Source organism: Cupressus sempervirens, chromosome 1, assembly GCF_028749045.1.
Source record: "Cupressus sempervirens isolate cs-2001-9-10 chromosome 1, ASM2874904v1, whole genome shotgun sequence".
Classification (NCBI taxonomy): Eukaryota; Viridiplantae; Streptophyta; class Pinopsida; order Cupressales; family Cupressaceae; genus Cupressus; species Cupressus sempervirens.
In genome coordinates, this window is record NC_143118.1 from 775,818,686 (window position 1) to 775,825,645 (window position 6,960).

A 6,960-nucleotide genomic window follows, 5' to 3' on the forward strand; every position below is an offset into this window, starting at 1 on the left:
GTAGATGAGGCCAAGATGAGGTCCAAACTAACTAGCATCCAAGAAACCCTCACCCCCCATATGAAAATAATGCACAAGGATCTAGGCTATGCTAAAACCGTATTGAAGAAAGACCCCAATCTTTCTACCTTAGATGGTCTAGTTCACCTTGTTGGCAAGCTTGCAATCCAAATCAAGTCATTAGATGTAGCAAGTGAGAACTAGGATACATCTCTTAAGATAATATTAGATGTCCATAAATATTTTCTAGACAAACACACAATCAATGTATAGCCCATTACCATAAGTTTCAAAAAGGGGAGATCTATTTTTTAGGGAGAAATTGAGAAAAGGGGGAGAATGAAATAAGAGAATGGGGGAGATATTACTTTCAGGAGCATGAGAATAAGAGAATACAAGAAGTATTAGATAAATGAGAATCATCATGAAGTCAAAATGTATCAACTGAGACACATTTACTCAATAGGAGTACCCAATTTTGGATAGAAAACAGACATATCAACTCAAGGGGAGTTATCAAATTTTAAGGTATCTAAGTTATTGCAAAATTTTGAATTTTGAATTTTTGTATATAAGTCGAGTTGAGCTATGTTATGCTTGTAAGATTCAGGATGATAATGTAGAACATTGGATTAGTGTACAAAGAACATTAATAATAAGGAAATGTTCACAAACTAAAACTATATTCAGATATGAGATTAGACAAAGAAGGTAAAAAGAGAGTGCAAACTGAATTTTCCTCCAAACCTCCTTGATTGTTTAGATATTTCCTTTGATGGAGATGTGTGCTCAATGACATTGCTTAGTCTTCAATGAATGATATGGATCAAAGTGGATTTGTGGATGGATTTTTCCACTATAATGGTATCTTGACAGTTCTTAGTCTCTCAAAATAGCATGATAACTTTAGCATGGAAGTGGATGGTGGATTTTAAGAGGGAAGGGTTTTATTTATAGGCTAAAGGTGTAGAGAGATGGAGGGTTAGGATGCAAGGATGAAAGAATGGTGAGGAAGGGCTAGGATGCTTTGAAAGAGAAGCACATGGATTTTTCTTGTTCAAGGCTCTAGTCTTGTGGCAAGTGTCACAAGGGGATTGGGTGGTCAAAATGGAGGGTCAAGGGGAGTAATGAGGGAAGATGAGTGTGTAAAAGGGATGTAAGAGGCATTAAGAGGGATGTAAGAGCCATAATTGTTCTTGGATAGGGATGGAAGAGGATAAGGGAGATTTTTTGAATTTGGCTTGGGTTAGCAATTCTTAACCCTTGCTTAAAGTTGTCCACATGTTTAGGAGGGGGATTAGACTTAGTTTAGAAAGGGGGTTAGGAGGCAAGTGGCTTAGCTTTGATGGGATGGGTTAGTTAGGTGGCTAAGTGAGGTTAGTATGGGTGAATGGGTTGGATTAGGGATAAAGGTAGAGTTTAAAGATGTTTTAAGGGTTAGGATGATTTATTAGATGATTTATTAAATAAAGAGGGGGATGCGGGATTAAATTAAATAGATTTGGGGATTAATTTAATGTGATAGAGGAATAGGGTTTTAATTGATAAGTTAATTTTGGGTTATCATTTAATTTTTTAATTGGACTATAGTTAATTAAATTAATTACTTAACTAGGGGATGATGATTAATTAATTAATTAATTAATTAATATTTAATCAATAATGTCCTAGGAGATGACTAAATATGATTATGTAATGATGTAATCAGATTTAGGTGTCTACAGATAATGTATACTCAAGTATTATTGACACCCATGTCTAAGGGGGAGATTGTTGATCTTAGATTGGTTTTGATAAGTGAGTGTCAACACACTTAAGTTATTTGCTTAGTTCATGTCAAACAAGTAATATATGCTGAGCAAATCATAGACCAAGTTGAGTCATAGTGAGTGTCAAGCCACTCATGTGCCAAGTCACTTAAGTTTCGAGTAGACAGTAAATGCCAAGTGACGCAGGAGCCGAAAAAATAGTGGATGTCAAGCAATGTAGGTGTTGAGTCACAATAGGAATATTAGTACATGCCAAGCATTAAAGACTTTAGATGCTGAGTGACACAGTTTTGACATATTTCTTTGTAATGGCACAAACAACTATGTAAACCATTTTTGAGCTAACTTAAGATTGAATTTTGATATTTTGGAGATAAGAAATAATCTCAAGTTGGGTTCCCTATGAAATTACATCTAGCTAATCAGAAAATGGAAAGGATTAAGCAACAAAATGGATGAATCTCAACTGTAGATTCATACCTAACCCTAAGTCACTAAGTCTTATTAAGGAGGATGAAACCTAAACTCTTTATGAATGAGTGTGTAAGGAATTGAAGGAACTAAGAGAGAATTTTGCATGTGCAAATAGAGCATTCATGGTGGCTTAGAATTTATGAAGTGAGATTTAATTGCAAAATTAGTTAGAGTAGAATAGAGGATAGAGAAGAGTATACAACATAGAGACATCTAATTGAGAAGTATCAAGAAGACATTATTTAGAGGTGATGTATTATTAGGCAAGCAAGTGCTAACTATAAGATCAAAGCTAAGACATTCTAACAAGTGATTTCAGTCAAAATCTCTTAATAGAGTAGTCCTAACAGGTTGTATGAAATCTTTTAACAAGGTGCTTACTTAATTGTGAGTTAAAGTGCTTTAACAAGCTGTTGAAATCCTCTAACAAGGTGAGACCTAACAGTATTTGTAAGCCTTTAAAAGGGTAGACATTTCATAGGGTGGATCATGACTCATGATCAAAACATTGTAACTCTCATTGGATACACTTTATTACTATAGTAGTGAAGATTTATGGGTGTCTTCCTCACCCCAGTTTTACCTTCTCACTTGGAGGATTTCTGGGTAATCACATCCAGTGTTATGTGTGTGAATGCTTACATGTTTACATGAATTAGATGTATATACTTTACATTGTATTTCAATTTACTCATTGAATGCATGAGATAGATGTGTGGTAAAAGTTTTATAGGTCTAAGTTTAAACTACTAATTCACCCCCCACCCCCCCCTCAAAAGTTTATATTTCCTTTTCTATTTTCAACACTTTGTGCCCTTGCTTTGTAATTTTCTTCAAGGGTGAATAGAAAGAAAATGGAAAACCCTTTTCACAACCCTAATTATTAAAAGGAATGATCCAAATTGATAAAACACAAGAAGGTGTTCAATGCAAAAATGGATCAAGTGATAAAAAAATAGGGGGAAAGAGGAGGGTTATGAGTGATCTTTCTATTATGGGAGAGTATGTGTCAAAATCCTAAAATAGATAAAGGACAAGTACTCACCTTGAATTTGGAAAAAAGTTATTTTCTAATGTCTGTATGAAGTTTCTATAAAATTTGTAACCTATTGTAGACTGGAAATATTGAGATGGAGAAAACCTAGAAATATTTTGTCTTTTTGAGGGGAGGTTAACCTTGACCCTGTCGGTAGGGCATAATCTTACCCTTGGGAAAAATTGTAGCCCAAAAATTTGACATTGACCTACACTACTCCAAAAAAAATTATGTACACAAATCTCACAAGTTTGACAAAAAGGATATCTAAATCAGCTCTCCAATTCATTGTTCCACACATGTATTAGCAAGAAAAGTGTCTTTGTTGTTTGGATGAAGGATTTGCCTCAGTCAAACCCTAGTTTGGAATCAACCTTAATGATTGAAATGAAATAGAGAATGCTAGCAAGTAGTAGACCTAAATCTAATAATGAAGCTATGATACTCAATAGATATGCAATTTTATTTTAAAAGTAAACAAGTATATTGATATGAAAACATGAACATAACATTAACAAATGTAAATCAAAACCTCCATGATTGTATGCTTAGAATCCACCTTGAAAGAAGTATGAATAGATCTTGAAGATGAAAAAAGGATCTTGAAGGAAGATCACACCACCATGATGGCTAGATCTAGGGTTTAAATGATGAATCTTGAATGCTTGAACCAAATCCCTTCAAAAGCTTGAATGCTTCAATCCTTGATCTTCAATGGAGAACTTGAATGCTTGAATGACAGAATGCTTTCTTGTTCTTGAAAAGTAGATATTTTCTCATAGTAAGTGGATCATTTTTAGATATGCATGGATAGATTATGGATAGAAAGTAGATGTCAAAATGAGGGAAGAAGGCTTCCTTATATAGAGATCTAGGGTACTAACTCCTCCTAGAGAAGGCTGACATAGGAGCATTGAATCCTATTTAACCTTAACCTTTAGGAATAGGCATATATTAAATGTAATTTAAGAGTCTACCATTTTGAAACTCAAAATAGCCAACACAGAAGTGAGAAGAGAAACTTTTCGAAGCTTGAGATCTTGAAACTCTTGGCAATTGAAAATGGGACCTAGGGTCAGGGATAAGGTCGACCCTACCCTAGGTCAAGGTTGAGGTCATTCATGACCTAGGTCAAGGTCAAGGTCAACCTTGACCCAAAAGGTTTTCCTTGACTCAGAGGCCAAAGTCCTCAATTTCACATATCAATTTGTGAGAAATAGGTTGGAAATAAAGAGAGAAAAGTAGAACAAGGGGAAAACTACTAGATTCATACAATGACCCATTCAAGGCACTTGATATGACCCTAGACCACTTACTCAAAGGGTTGAATGCTCTTAACATAGAAGTGCTTCCATTTTAAGATGATACATTAAGCCCCCAAGCTAAAGATTCTAACTCAACATACATGCATAAGAGTGCAACAACAATAAAAAGGGGTTAGTACAAGCACACCCAAATCAAGTAGCATAAGAAACCTTGCTAAGAATTATTTCTCACACTAATATCATATTTGGAAAGCTATCATAAAAACATGAGTCATTACATAAGAAATATAAGAGAAACACTATAAATAACATAGCTTCATGATCCAATCCTACTAGCATGAAAGTGAAAAAGAAAGAAAGGAAGAGGTGATTACTGGTCTGCCTCACAATACATATGTGATAATAATCCCCAAGGAATTACTTAGGAATAGTTTATTCAACCTAAGGATTACTTCTCCCACCATGAGGTGCATTTAATCTATCAACACAAGGATGTATACTTGAAATGGTCAGTACGATATGTGCACTAGGTTTCTTAAGGAGTCATTATGTTTATGCTACAGGAAAGTAAAATTCATATAATGAACCTACAATAGTGATGCAAGAAAGTAACACACTTAACTCTTTTCAAAAATGAATGTTGGAAATACAACTCTATGCTAACCTATATTTCAACTTAGACCATCCACTATAACTACTCTTGTAGATGTTATAGGAACATTCATAAAGTATGATGCTAGAGGAAGAAACTTATAACTTCTATATGAAATACTGGAAATACTGAAGTAAATCTACACTACTCTAACTTAATCCTCCTCCCAAGTGGGCCCTCTTGGTTGACTTCTACTAATCTACTAACACAAAATGTAAACCAAAAATTACTCCATTATATATCAAAACTCCTTACATAAGAACAATACATATAACTATAAAATAACTCACTACAAGAGTCAACAATATTTTTCCATAAACTTTTCTCAATCTTCAAAACTATCAATCCAATCCCTATGAACAGAGGATCAAAACTTATTCTAAAATAGGAAAGAAAACAGACTGACTATAAATCTACCAGAGAAGAAGAAGGAAATATAACAACTCAGGGTATAAGCAATAAAGTTTGGGTATGTTGGAAATTTTATTAAAAAGCTCATTGTTGTTGAAGATCAAAGAGGGAGATTTTTGTAAAAGAATGTTTCAATCATTGTTTTTCCATTGATGTCAAATTTGCTATTTGTAGGAATGGTATTTTCTTATAAGATTCAAGCACTATCACTTAGTTGATTAATGAAGAGAATTTGATCAACAAGATGTAACAAGAGCACCTAAGGGAAAGGTTGAGTTATGATGTTGTAATGAAGTGCAAGGATTAGCTAAGACAATGGTTAAGTAGTGTATTGATAACATACTCAAAGATACAAAGGATGGTCACACTTTGACTACAAAGCTATAACTTTGATCATCAGTTGAAGTTGAACAAATTCTTAGTAGAAGTCGAGTAACAGACATTTTTAGTTAGTGTCAAGTGATCTTCAAGTGCCGAGTAAAAGATAAGGTGTCAAGCATCAAGAAAAAAATTTAGTTGGTGCCAAGTAATCTTCAGGTGTCAACCATTAGGAAAAACATAGTTGATGCCGAGTAACATAGTATGTGCTGAGCACCAATATTTTAATAGTGCCAAACTACTAAATTTTTTCAAATAACAAAGATTCACCAAATCCAAGCCGACTTAGTGGTTACATTGAATTTTGTGAACAAGTTGGAGGATAAGGATGATGAGTTGTTGGCATAGAATGCTATGTAAACCATTTTTAGGTGAATTCTAATGGATTATTCAAGAAGTTTTTAGAGGAAATAGAATACGGGTTCGATGCAATGAATCCTACCTAATTCATGTAAATTGAAATTGAAGAAAAGATGAATTGAGTGGGAAAAGGAGCTTCAAGACTTATATTTAAGGAGTCATAAACCAAGAAGAATAGAGTTGTTGATACTGTTGCTACAAAAGTGTCAAATCTACAAAGTGATTGAAAGAGTGTTAAGAAGAAGAAAGAAAAGAATAGAGGCTCTACTTCTACAAGTGGTCATGAAGGGATGATTGCACCGGTACATTGAGTATGGAGACTTAAGGAGACAAAGCTTGAAAGATAAGGCAAGCAGTTAAGAGTTGCAGAGATAGAAGGCCAGGCAAGGGTATGAGCAGAGAAGTGATATGAGATCTACAAGATAAGTTGTATGTTGTAGGTAGGTCAAGATTTTCTAATACTCTCTAGCAATTGTATAAGATCTTAAAATCCTATGGATTTAGGTTGGCCTAATAGCCATTTGTAAATCCTTTAGTAGGGTGGCATTCCAAATGAATTTTCTAAATTCATTTTACCAAGCCCACTTCTAATAGGGTGGTTAAATCATCTAATGA